The sequence below is a fragment of the Meles meles genome, chromosome 2 (assembly GCF_922984935.1).
Source record: "Meles meles chromosome 2, mMelMel3.1 paternal haplotype, whole genome shotgun sequence".
In the NCBI taxonomy this organism is placed as follows: Eukaryota; Metazoa; Chordata; class Mammalia; order Carnivora; family Mustelidae; genus Meles; species Meles meles.
This window is the reverse complement of record NC_060067.1, coordinates 193,175,345-193,189,640: the sequence shown is the minus strand read 5'-3', so window position 1 is coordinate 193,189,640 and position 14,296 is coordinate 193,175,345.

The following is a 14,296-nucleotide window of genomic DNA, read 5'->3' as shown; positions in this document are numbered from 1 at the left end:
TAGGAAAATCTGCAGAGTACTTGTATAGGGAATTCACAATCGAAGATATCTAAAAGGCCAATAAATGTGGGAAAATTTGCTCAATGTCAGTCATCGGGAAAAGTCAATTAAAATCGCAATGAAATATTAGTACATTAGAAATAATACACCAAAATGGCTAAAATGAAACAGACAAAGATATTTAAAATTGTTAAGGAGGTAGAACAGCTAGCGCTCTCATACGCTGTTCCTGAGAGTGTAATTTTGGAAATTGTTTTGGAAAACTGCTTAGTACTATTCACTGAAAAGAACATTGAACTCTAATCCAGAAACTTCAATCCTAGGTAGATTGAACTCACACCCCCAACAGATGATCCATTGTAAGGATTGAATGAGGAGTAACTAGGGAGAAAAGGAAATGCAGATGGAAAGTGCAGACTATTCTTTTGGCTTTTCAGGTGGGAGAGAGGGCAGAGCAAGAGGGCAACTCAAGGTTAAGGGGGAGCTTTTGTAAGAGAGAGAATCAAGAATAGCGGTTAAAAATATAGGAGAGATGAGGATTAATTTAGGAATTCAATCCCCAAGTAAGAAGAGATTTTAAAAAAGATTTTATTTGTTTATTTGAGGGAGGGAAAGAGAGAGAGAAAGAACCAATGAGGCAGAAGGGCAGAGGGAAGGGAGAAACAGACTCTCCGCTGAGCAGGGAACCCAATGCAGGACTCAGTCCCAGGACTCTGGGATCATGACCTGAGCTGAAGGCAGCTGCTTGACCAACTGAGCCACCCAGACATCCCCACAAGAGAAGATTTTTTTTTTCTTTCCAGTGTTCCAAAATTCCTTGTTTATGCACCACACCCAGTGCTCCATACAATACATGCCCTCCATAGGAAGATTTTTAAGTTACCCCCTCCCACCCTAATTTAGGAAAAAATATAAGAATTAATGTAGATGTGCTTTCTATGTATTGCTGCGTGGAGGGAGTTTTCTATGGACAGCTTCTGCTTTCTTGGTGAAGTAGGTAAGATGCTAGTTGATTTGCAAAGTAGGATGGACAAGGGGTTAAGTGGGGGACTGAGCTTTTGGAACCGCACCATGGGAATGGGGGAGAAAGGTGGTGAGAGAGGGTAAGACTGGTACATGGCTTCCACCACAGCCTGTGGTGTGAGAGTGTACACTTGCCAAGGTATCAGCTGGCAATCCTCCATACCCTCCTTAAGGACAGCTCAGTGGCTGAAGGTCCCACAGAGAGGTGTTCAAGTAAGCTGTCCATGTTGGCAGAAGGAGTTGAAGATGTGATTTCTGGAAACAAGATGGGGTAAGAAGAAGGGATGAGAAGTAGTGAGATGGGTGGTGAACTGCTAGAAAAGAGAGCAGTGGAAAAACCAAAGGTCACGATGGGTTGTAATAATGAGGTGAGAGCCAGACCCGAGGGGATGAGCGGCTAAAAGAATTTTGCTCACACAGGGACATTTTGGCCTTTTTTTTCCCACGATGATGAGGTCCTGTATGGCTGTGATAACGGGTGACTGATCGTAAGGGCTGTTCTCTTGGGCACCAAGACCAGTAGGTCGATGGCGGCAGCAGGACAGGAGAGGAAGACCAGGTGAAGGAGGCTGATGTTCCCGGTGGAATTAGGGCTAGTGACCAGGTGGCTGGGGAGGAGGGTGCAAGAGAGGCTCGGGGCTGCTGGAAGCGGGAAGCACGGGTTCCGGAGGAGGGAGTATTTTTTACATGTGGATAGAAGAGGAAAGTCTTGAAGCGGTGTAGGGAGAAGGAATAAAGCAGAATCTATTGCTAACCACGTGTGTGAAGAGATTCGGGAAGAAAGAAGAGGCTGCACTTGAGATGATTCCTGTCCCCGAGAATTCTCCAGAATTCCTGTAATCATGCTGGCACCGGCGTCAGAAGAAGGCATTGGACTTCTAAGAATAGAAGTCCTAGAACTGCTGGGGGCAGTTCACAGAAGATTGAGCAAGAAAAACAGCACCCCAAGGAAGGTCACAGTAGGCTGTAAGCTCCATGAAGGCAGGGACCGTGCTTTATCTCCCTTTGTCCGTGGCAGGTCTTGGGGTGCACATATGAATGCCAGTGTGTGTGTGTGTGTGTGTGTGTGTGTGTGTGTGTGTGCACGCTTATATATGTATATACACATATGTGACTGCATGTATGTATGTTTGTACACAATTATACACATATCATACACATCTCATTCAAATTTCTGAACTTCACATAAATTGTCTGAGTATTGTACCCCCTCTTTAGTGGTACAGAAACTGAGACTTAGCTAGGTTAAGTATCATGGATGAGTTTGGAGGGAGTGGTAGGACTAGGATTTGAACCTGGGTCTTCTCATTCAACCAGGATGAAAGCACTATAAAAGGTTGACTTACATACATTCAGAAGAAATATATTGCTTTAGTGGGTTCTATTTTACGTGGGATAGGACCTTGTTAATTTTTAGACTATACTACAAGGTATTTTGAAGTAGCTTGAAAGTTGGGGGGGAAAACCCCACAATTAAACCTTAAACCTTATCACCCCATATTTTTTTTCTCTTCTTGGTAGCTCTATGGATATTTGTACTGTGAGGAAGGGAGAGAAATCAGTTTCCCCCTCACCTACCATAAATTTACTGACCCGAGGCTGCTGTAAATTGATGGGAACACTTAAACCATAGTCCAGTCATTACAAAGTAATAGGGCCACTTTGCCACTTTCTGACATACAAAAGTGGCTCGATTTGAATTAATCACTATGATATTAATAAAAAGAAAAATTCTGTAAGGTGCCCCCTTTTGAGCACATCCTATATACATGGCTTTGATTTTCAGGGCAATGACATCTTTTCCTCCAAGGACCCCAGAGCGCATTGCCTTGGGGTTCTGAATATTTTGTGTAGTGGTTCACAAGCTGATAGAGCAGGATACTTGCTACTGCGTTCACTCAAATTCCAATTCAATCCTCTCCCTGAATCTATTGGAGATTTTATTGCCACTCAGAAACCCTGACATTCTGCAAATTGTACGGTGAACCCTTAACGATTTCTGAAACACGAATGAGGTAATCTTCACAGCCATTTAAAATACTGTAGAGGTCAAGGGGGCATTTATGGTTTCCTTAATCACAGACTGAATTGACTTTTTCAGTTAATCATTTAAGCAACAAATTGCATACATTATATATATTATCACATAGGAATCTGGTTTTGGTGTTCCTTCTAGGTGCTTTGGGTATCAGTCAGGAAGGCAGGAAAGTCAGACCAGATGGCATGGATTATTATTGGAAGCAGATCATTGATTCATGCATGCCTTTCTCCTTTTCCCCTTCCTCCACTCTGTCTTCAGTTCTATCAGCAAAAACAGTAATTGGCTATCTGGAAAAAAAGGGAAATTGACTTTCTTGGAATGGCTGCCTGAGTACATGAAAACGTGCCCCTCCTTCCTTAGATGACCATGTGTGTGCTTTGTTCTAAGCTAAGCTGAGAAGAGGATTTGAATGTACTTTTGTGGGTTAGAATTTCTGTGTTAAGCCTCTCAGGCTCGGATAGGTTAGGTGTCTTTTTTTTTTTTTTCCTCTTGAAAATATCTTTATGAATAGGAAGGATTTGTTAACCAGGTCATTTTCGTCTTTGTGCAATTTCGGAAGGCAAAAGTAAGGGACATAGGCTCGGTCTAGTGCTCTGTGTGATGAAACGCTTTTGGATAATAACTACACACTGTGAATCAAAACAGTTATAGGTCACCCTTTCGCAGCACCACATGAGTGGGAGAGGACATGGGGCTTTCAGATGATTGTCAAGGCGAGGCAATGACGTTGCTGTATGAGGTAGGATTCCGTGTCCAGCTGTGAAGTGCAGCCGAATTTGTAGCTTTAGGAGTCGCTCTCAGAGTCCTATTCTCAAATACTCCAAATACGTTTACTCACAAAACTCACAAAACCTGGTCATTAGGGAGAGGTTGTAGAAAGCTCAGCAGAGTCGGGAGTTGGGGAGCCGAGCTTGCCGGCAGGTGGACCGGTCACGGGCTTAGGGTGCCCTTTGCCGAGGTTGCTTGCTTTGAGCTGGGAGGGAAGGGCGTGGTGGAGGGCTTCCTACCCCTGCTCAGTACTCCGTGTTCCTCCCTGCGTGCACTGGTTTAACCTCAACAGTCAGGCGAAATGGAAATTTTAAGAAAATGTCCATTCCTTGGAGTCTGAATGTAATTTGAATTATCGAGGTGGGACGGTAGTAGGAGGACAAGACTAAGAAAATCCCCAAGCATTTGCCTCCCCTCCCCTGTCCACCTCGCTTTCTTAATAGAAAGCTGGCTTGTGAGGGTTTCTTTCAGGACCCTCCTCCTTTGGTCCTCCTCTCCCACCCCCGGACCAATGTTCTTTTCGAACCGTGAACCGTCTGTGTGCGTAGGCGCTCCAGGGCCATCTCGAGACCGTGGTGGCACACCAAACTTCCTCTCCCCTCAACCAGAAGACGCTTCATCGTTGAACAGCGCTGCAGGCTCACAAGTCACTTTCCATTTTGCACGAAGGCCACCATTATTGCGCATTTCAGCTGCTCATCGTGGCCACTCTTCGTAGAATCAACCAACTCCCCATATCAGAACGAGTTTCCCTCCCTGGAGAATCGGCCCATGTTGGGGGAGCCATATGTGTTCTTTTTTGTTTTGTTTTTTGGTTTTTTGAATTGTCAAGGCCTGAGCCCCTCCTTCACAGGCGCCTGATCTGAAAGCAGGCCTCTCCGAGTAGGTAGGTGGTGGCTGCGGGGGAGATATTTGCATTTCTGACCTGCTGCATGCCTTTGCTGAATGAAATTCATATAATTACTACACACCATGACTTCCTCTGGAGTTGTATCCGTTCTGGTTGGCTTTTTTTCTTCCTCCACTTCATCAGCATCCAATTAATTAACAGTTGCCATAGCGACTGTTGCCATGACAGCATAAAATTCTCCCAAAGGGCTTCTCATTCATATTCTAATGAAATACAGGCACAGAGCTGGGTGGCTGGAAAAAGCGGTCAGGAGAATGCAAGAAGAATGGAAGAGAAAAGAGGAAAAGTCTGCTTTGTTTTGAAACCCTCTGCTCCCTGGCTTCAGCTTCAGACTGCCTTACCCTAGGAATCATATCTTTAATTTTCTTTATGCTTTTCTCTAATTTCTGTTTTTTTTCCCCTGATTCTCTCCCCGTCACCCACCCTTTTTTTTTTTTTTTAAAGATTTTATTTATTTATTTGACAGACAGAGATCACAAGTAGGCAGAGAGGCAGGCAGGGAGAGAGGAGGAAGCAGGCTCCCTGCTGAGCAGAGAGCCCGATGTGGGGCTCAATCCCAGGACCCTGAGATCATGACCTGGGCTGAAGGCAGAGGCTTTAACCCACTGAGCCACCCAGGCACCCCTCACCCACCCATTTTTAATGGGTGCCTGTTCCAGGGCCCAGGAATAAGTATTACTGGTTAACATGGGCTTTTCCTGCCTTAGGGCCAGGTTCTTCTCTCATTTTTTTTTCTGGTTCAGAAAGTGAGGGGCACATTGATTTTCTTCTGTTGTTTAGCCTGATGGGTCTGCTGGTGGGATTTCTATGGATTCTCTGTAGGTCAAATGAAGGAAGTGGGGCTTTGTTAGTTACAGCCACTGGCAGCTTCCACCTCTCAAGAGAAGATCATATCTGTCACCTGCCCACATTGAATTCCCCAGAAAGCAATAGTTCTAACAAGATTTCTTCACTGCCCTTGCAAATCTGCCCACTGATTACACACCTCTGTTTGATATCGAACTGTATTCATTCACTCTTTTAGTTTCTCAGAAAGGTCTAAAAATCTCCAGAACCACCACTTCCTCCCCACACAGGTGCCTCTTGCATTGGCCCAAGGTCCTCAGCACAGTGCTGTCCTTCGGGTCTCCTCACCTTGCTTTCCTGCCTCCAGGCCCCGCCCTCTCCAAGACATTCTCCACACAGCTCTCTCTTTCTAAACCAGAGTCTTTACCATCTCCCTTCAAAGGGCCACCTTGGCCCTAGCAATGTCCTCAGACATCAGTGTGCATTTGCATCGCCGGTGAAATATGCGATCCCTGGGCACCCCTCCCAGAAGTGATGATCCAGGGTGAGTCCAGGGTGTATAAAAGCCCAGGGTAGAGCCAAGGACCTGGTTTTCTAACAAACACTCTAGGTTATTCTGGTGTAGACAATCGAAGAATCCCATCTGGAGAAACACCAGCCCAGAGAGGAAGCATAAATTCTTAGCAAGGCATCCAAACCCCACGACAATTTGATATCAGTTGATTTCTGCCTTTTAAACTTCATTTCTCTTAATGACCCTAGCTCAGACCTGCCACCCCCATATGCCTGGGGTTCTAACCATATCAGATTCTTCATTTTTCCCCCCATGCATGCTGTACACAACTCAAGCTCAGAGCCTTTGTTCAAACTGCCTTGGCCTGAAATGACCTTGCTCTTGAAGGGGATCAGAATATGCCACCTGAAAATAGGCCACTTTGGCATAAAGATTATTTTGGCTGAAGGCTATGAAGAAACAGCAGATACGGAAGGAATTCTCTGCCTTCCCCCTCTCTGCCTAAAAGCAGAGCAGAAATTTCCCCCTTGTGAAGAGGTTCCTCCCTCCTCTTTCCCATGTCAGGGAGAAGGGAATGACTCAATCACCAGAGACGACCAGACTCATATCACTGGAGATAAGATTTAGTAATATTTCATTTAAATTTAATTTTTAAGATTTAATTTAAGATTTAGTAAGGTTTGTTATGGCAGACTTAAGTCTTATTTACAAACCTTGCTAAATGACCCTTATGTTCCATTAGATTTTCTCATGTAGTTACCTTCCCATAATTTACTGCCCTTAGAAGCGTGACCCCCTTTTTCTCGTCTTGTCATTTCTCCAGAATTTATTGTCCTTTGTTAAAACAGTATATAAGCTTACAGGCCTAACCACCTGTAGGGGCCTCACTGCTTTTCATGAGGCTCCCCCCATGTGCATAGGAAACAAACCTTTTTCTTATTAAGCTGTCTTATTAGTTTAATTCACAGCCTACTGAAAATAGAAGGTGGAGGAGAATTTTTCCTCTCAGACTCTCTGTGGTCCTGGTCAGACTCCTCAGGCCAATGTTACCTCATTCTCAAAGCTTCATTGTCTCTTCCAGATGGAGTCACCCTTTCTCTGTGCCCCAGAGCACTTCCTGAGCCTATCCTTATACTTAACCAGATTTTAATGTCTCTTTAAGAGTTGTATCCTTTGCTCCTTGAAGTTGCCTGCTGTTGAAAGAAAACAGGTAATTACTTAGCATCTACTAAATATTGGTCCTGATGCCAGCTAACCATTCTCCCCATAAGCTGCTTTTTTTTTTTTTGGAAAAGATTTTATTTATTTCACAGACAGAGATCACAAGTAGGCAGAGAGGCAAGCAGAGAGAGAGGGGGAAGCAGGCTCCCCGCTGAGCAGAGAGGCCGACTCAGGACTTGATCCCAGGACCCTGAGATCATGACCTGAGCTGAAGGCAGAGGCTTAACCCTCTGAGCCACCCAGGTGGCCCCATAAGCTGCTTTTCAACCACCACCACCAACAGAACTACCTGAATTGAGCCTCCATTCTGGGCAGCATGCCAAGGGATACGCTCCCTGTTATCATTGCATATGCACAGCAAACTTATGAAACTGCCATTAGGATTCCCTTGTGTTTTGTTGTTGTTGTTGTTATTTTTTAAAGATTTTATTTATGTGAGAGAAAGAGAGAGAGCACAAGGTGGGGGGCGGGGGCAGTGGGAAAGAGAGAAGCAGACTTGTGGCTGGGCAGGGAGCCCAATGTAGGGCTTGATTCCAAGACCCTGGAATCATGACCTGAGCCGAAGGCAGACTCTTTTTTTTTTTTTTAAGATTTTATTTATTTATTTGACACACAGAGAGAGACAGAGAGCACAAGAAGGTAGAGAAGCAGGCAGAGAGAGGGGGGAAACAGGCTCCCCGTTGAACAGAGAGCCCGATGCGGGGCTTGATCCCAGGACCCTGAGATTGCAACCCGACCCGAAGGCAGACTCTTAACTGACTGAGCCACCCAGGCACTCCAGGATTCCCTTGTTTTACCAATAAGGAAAGGCCAATAACTTATGCAAGGCGACAGCTAGTAAGTGGCACAGTTGGGATTTATCCAAATTAGTCTGAGTCCGGCCTGCTGGGTTCCTGACTTTAAGGTGGAGAAACGTGGCTGAGGGTGCCCAGCTGTAGAGTGGGAGAGCCAGGCCAGTGGGGTTCCAAAGCTTGGTGATCGGTACACCTCACATTCTGAACCCTGAACTTCTCATGTAGCTCTTGACACGTGGCTCTTTGGACTGACGTGGGCCTGTCGGGTACTAACATGATTCTTATTTTAAGGCTCAGCGCTGTGACTTATCCAGGGTAGTGTAGTTAGAAACTGGTTGAGCAGAAAGGAGCACAGGTGTCCACCCACTAAAGTGAAATTTCTGCCGAGTCACAGTTGCCACCTCAACACAATGGGCGCTCGGAATAATGTGGGATACTCACCACCAGAGAGGGTATTCTTTCAAGGGAAAAATAAATCCTGGGGTAATTATTACTTTTTTAGACCATTTAGTGAACGTCAGGCTACGTGGGGACCGTGAAACCGACATGCATCTCAGGGAGCTACCATATTGCGACGCCCGTCATTGGCAGCATTTGAAACCATATCCAAGCAGGTATCTGCAAAGTAGTTACGGTCTTTGGAATTAGGAGACTTTAGTCAAATGTTCGCTACTTAGTCCGTTAAAAGACCATTTGGAAGAGGATTCAGCGGCACCCAGCAGCTGATGAAGGAAGGAGATCCTTTATCACCTAATTTCCACAAATGGTTTCCACAACCTCACCTTCAAACCCTTTGCCAAACACAGTCTGCCTGCAGGGAAACTAAAAAAAAAAGCTCCAACCACATATGTTCTCTACAGAAGAGCATCCGGGGGACAGCATCTGTCTCCCAAGCATCTGAAGTCAGCAGGGCCTCACGTCATTGGTACCCAGTCTTGCCTTTGTCCCCTGCCCCATGGCAATGCTACGAACCCAGACTTGGATAGCTTTTGGCCTGTGCCTAGAGCTTCGTTCTGCCTGGGCTTCTGGGGGATGGGCGGCTGTTAGCTCTTTTCCAAGGTAAAGCCTGCATTGGGAGGTCACTGGGTGCTGAGGAGAGAGAAGGCTCCGTGCAGGTGATGGAGCTTTATTGATTTCCACCTTGCCCAGCTGTATCACTCCAGTGCACCTGCTGCCAGCTGCCAGCGTGATAACATAGCCTGCTCGGGTGCCAGGGAAGGATGGTGTGAACAATTCATCTCCTGGCTGATTCATCAGCCCCTGTTTCCCGATCCACTCCCGCCTTCCCCTACCCCCCACCCCACACCCCTCAATGTTATTAGCAGGAAAAGCAAGGCATCCGAGTTTGAAGAGGTGGAGGTCAGAGGGTGAGATTATTAACCTCCATGTCAATTCTAATTAATGCAGCAAGCCACCTGGACATTTAGTGACTGGAAATGAAATCAATTTGAGTTTTAAAATTTAATTTACATACAGCTGGTATGATAAATCAGTGACCCAGTGCTAGGTAGCTCACTTCTCCATAGTTAGGGGGAGAATTTCTGTCCTCATTGTTACCGGGGTATTTTGCGAACTCAGAAATTTATCCAGAGCTGTCAGCCTCCCAAGAAGGGCAGGCTGGTGTAATGGCTTTGAAAAATTTAACTCACTGCAGCTTGGCTATGATGAGGAAATGTAATTTCTATATTTTGTTTATAGCTGTTTTAGTTTAATTCATGATTCCCCCTTTCCCCACCCCACAGTGGAAAAAAATAACTAAATGTCTAATTTGGTTTGAGCGAATGTCTGATTTGAGTATTTAAACAGAGCCTTCAAGGAAGGCTCAGTCTTTCTAGGAAAAAATGCTTTGGATCTCAGATTGCCTCCATTCTCCTACTGCTTCTCTTCCTAAAATGGCATCTGGTGTACGGGAGGCATCCGGTGGGTGGGGGAGGGGCTGCGGTTCTAACCTCAGCAGAGAGGGGAGGAGCTGGGGTTCTCAGTTATGGGGCTGTGGCCTCTGGTTGCTTTCCCTTTGTACTGTTTCTGCCTGCTTAGGGCATTCTGCAGCTAATGTGCTTGGTGTTACCTGGGCCGGTAAGGGCCCCTCCTCTGGCTGACTTCTGACCCCCCACTGCTGTAGTCATCAGACATAGGTCCCTGACAGGCCCCTGGCCATCACCTCTATATCTGCACCAGGCTGGAGGGAAGATGGTCTGGAAAAGTGAAACCCCGAGGGCTGTCCTTGTTTTCTCCTTGTTTCATGGCCACATTGCTGTTGCGGGACCTTAGGTTGGCACAGGCAGCCTGGGAGTTGTTCTTTTTTTTTTTTTTAAGATTTTATTTATTTATTTGAGAGAGAGAGTGAGAGAGAGCATGAGAGGGGAGAAGGTCAGAGGGAGAAGCAGACTCCCCATGGACCTGGGAGCCCGATGCGGGACTCGATCCCGTAATTCTGAGATCATGACCTGCGCTGAAGGCATTCGCCCAACCAACTGAGCCACCCAGGCACCCCCTGGGAGTTGTTCTTTAACCAGAAATCTCTATGGGGCCAGGGGCCAGGCCTACTATGTTAGGTTTGCTTATTCAATGCCAAAGCTCAAAGTGGGGAATGGGGGACACTGGTCCCGTGGCTTTGCTCTCCTCACATTCTCTTCCAACAACCTCCAGCCTGGAAAAGGGATGGATCCCTCCTTTTCTCTCCTGTATGATTGTCTCCTTCTTCCCTGAGGTGGCAGGCATTCTGGCCTTCCTGTCATGGGGAGGAGGCCTACAGCCTAAGCGACCACTGGATTTTTAAGCATTAGTGTCTCCAGGGCTGAGTCCTTGATAATTTTAAGTGGGGGTGGGGGGGGAGGGAGGAGGTAAAAAGGGGTTAAGAGAATAGGGGGAGAATTGGGAAAAATCTTTTAAAGACAACAGCCTGGACTTAAAGCTAGTATTTTGCTCTTTAACCTGGCTTCTGAATGCCATAAATTGATAATTACTCTTGCCATTCTGTTTGTGTTCTTTCTGTAAAAATTCTGCCTTTACAGGTAGACGGGAGTCTCTGGGTGCCTTTGATAATTCTAGAGTGATGGCAACATATTCAGAAATCCAGAAGAAAAAACTGCATGATTTTAAACAAAATTCCACCTTCATTACAGCAGTACTGGGTGAGGTTTCGTGCTCATCTGACTCTAGTTCGTAGAATGGGGAGCCCTAGTCAATAGCATTGTAGAAGCATCAGCAGCGATCTGTACATGGCAGCACGTGTGTGTGTGCGTGTGTGTGTGAGAGAGGGAGGGAGGGGGAGGTAGAGGGACAGGAAGGGAAGGGGTGAGAGGAACAGGGAGGGATAGAGAGGGAAGGAGGGAAACAGAGGGAGAGAGAGTGAGGGAGGGAGGGTGAGGGAGAAGACATTGGGCAGTTGTGGATTGAGTAGTATGGGAAAGGACATCAAAGATAAAAAAAAAAATCCAGGATTAAACTTGCAAACAGAACATAAAAATTAAAATATTTATGAGTCCACAAATAGGTGAGAGAGATTAATGCAGCCCCAAATTAGGAGTTCAGAGGGAATGGGGACAAAAAGGTAATTAGATTTAGACATTTTTCACCAGAGAAAGACTCCTAAGAGATGTGAATTTGGGCTCAGACTAGAAGGCAAAGTTATTTACATATAGAGAAAAAAGCAGGGCTCTAAACAAGGATTCGGTGAAGGGTGCTGAAGTTCCCAGTTAGATGCGGCTGGGAGATCAGGGAAGGGAATGGTGTTTGTGAGAACAAGATAAGTGGAGGAATGAGGAGACTCCGCCCCTCCCCCAAACCAGTACTGATGAGCTGCGTGACCTTGGGTGAGCTCCCAAACCCCTTCAGCCTGGGTTCTGCGGCAGGTGCACGATGGACCAGAGGGTTTCTCAGGTCCCTTCCAGTGGAGCCAGCTCTCACTCCGTGACAGAGGGAGCCTGATCTCGGATTCGAGCTGTGGGGAAATGCAATGACAAAGTTGTTGGCATGTCCTTCCCGCCACTGTCGTGGACTCCATTGGAGCCCAGGGGAGCAGAGAGCCAGGTGTGCAGTGAGGTAGACATAGTGTAATGGACTGAATGGTGGCCTCCCAAAACGAATACGTAGGTCTTCATCCCTGGAATCTGTGACTGTTTCCTTAGCTGGCAAAATAGGACTTTATAAATGGGATTAAGTGGGATCATGAGATGGGGAGATTATTCTAGAACAACTGGGTGAGCCCTATATGTAGTCACAGAGACTCCCCTTAAAGAGATGTATAGAAAGTTTTGACACAGAAGAGGAGACAGCGTGGCCCCGAGAGATCAGAATGATGTTGGCCACAAGCTCAGGCCTTCATGGAGTTATCCGTAGCTGGAAGGAGCAAGGAAAGATCCTCTGAGGGAGACTCTGGAGGGACCATGGTCCCGCTGACATCTAGACTTTGGATTTCAAGGTTCTGGAACTGCAAGACAATATTACATTTCTATTGTTTTAAGCCTCCTACTTTGTGGTAATTTGTTACAGTAGCCACAAGAAGCTAATATGTATGGATTAGAGGGGAAATAGAAAAGAAAGGGTTTAGGAGATATTGGCTCTTTTCTCTGATACCTCCTCATGGAGGGTCTGTGAAAAGGAAAGATAGTAATGGAAAATGACTGCAACGTTGTGAGCCATGAGGGTGATGGGTTCACAAGAGTGTCTATTTTTGACTGGGAGTGTTCTATGCTTCTTACACATGTGATCTCATTTCATCATCCTGGGGTTATATAATTTTGTCTCCAATTTTAGAAGTAAGCAAAGTTTTATTTACCTCATAGTCACAGACACACATGGAGGCAAACAGTTGTAGAGCTAGAAGGCTTAGGATGAACAAAACCTCAGACGCGACCACACCCTCCCAACCTCCAATCCCATTGCAGTTACTTTCAGATCTACGGTCAGGTTTTTGTTTTGTTTCTGGTACTTATTGTCACCTACTGCTCTTCTTTCTTTTATCAAATTTAGACTTTATTTATCGATCTTCTCTTTTGACTCTTAGGGATTTCCTTTTCTTCTAACCTCTCCTCTGTCTGTGTCCTTGTCCCTTCCGGTATGGCTGAGGTGACAGGATGCCATCTTGGAAGTTTGAATCAAGTCACCATAGTAGACTCTCAAAGGAAGTGACTGGTCGCTGGGCAGCTGACTCTGAAATCCATAAAAGGGACAGAAAGTTGAATGTGGGAATGGTGTGAGCATGTTGTGAAGAGGTTTTCTTCAGGGAAGGTTGTGCTGACTCCTGCCCAGGGGTGTTGACTCTCATCTCAAGCCTGTGAGGGCATGTCACTCGGGCTTAGAGTGAGGGCTCCCTAGGGGTCCCCTTCAGTGAAGGCTGAGTGGGCCTGTGTGGGTGGCTCTCCTGGGGACATCTAGAGGCTGAGAAACAGGCTCACAGCTTTAATGGGAGAGACTTATTTCTGGTTGAGATGGGCCTGCTCTCTCAGAGTCTGACAGGACAGAAAACTACCATCTGTGAAAGGCACCATGGCCAACCAGGGCTGACGGAGGAATGCATACAAGCCCATGTTATGGGAGTTGCCGTCTACAAAGAACCAGTGAAAGTACCCTTGAGAGAGAAGAACCATCTCAAAACCATGCTTTCAGATATGAACCTTCTGCTCTCCCTTCCCTCTTCCTCCTTCCCAGCTGTGAGGAAGAGGTGAGTGTCAGAGGGGAAGCAGATCACGCCTCCTCCGCCCCCGCCACGTGGCAGGGGCCTTTTTCAACTGGCACTACCTGAGGAAGAGGGACTATTTACCCCTAAAAGTAATGAGGGAGATTTGACTATTACATCGGGTTGGGCATTCTGATTATGAAATGGAGACTGTGTTTTCTTGACATAATGTCTTTAGGACTGAAGGTCAGCAGGAAATTCTTGGGGCCTACTGGGGCTTTCATCCGGTTGAGGGACACTTTCCTCCCTAAAAGGAGTTTTAAAACTTAAAAAATTTACTTTTGGGGGTGCCTGGGTGGCTCAGTGGATTAAAGCCTCTGCCTTCGGCTCAGGTCATGGTCCCAGGGTCCTGAGATCAAGCCCCGCATCGGGCTCTCTGCTCAGCAGGGAGCCTGCCTCCCTCTCTCTCTCTCTGCCTGCCTCTCTGCCTACCTGTGATCTCTGTCTGTCAAATAAATAAAATATTTTTTAAAAAATTTACTTTCTGAGGTAATTGTAGATTCACATGTAGTTGTAAGAAATAAAAAAAAATTATACAGAGAGATTCTTTATACCTTTT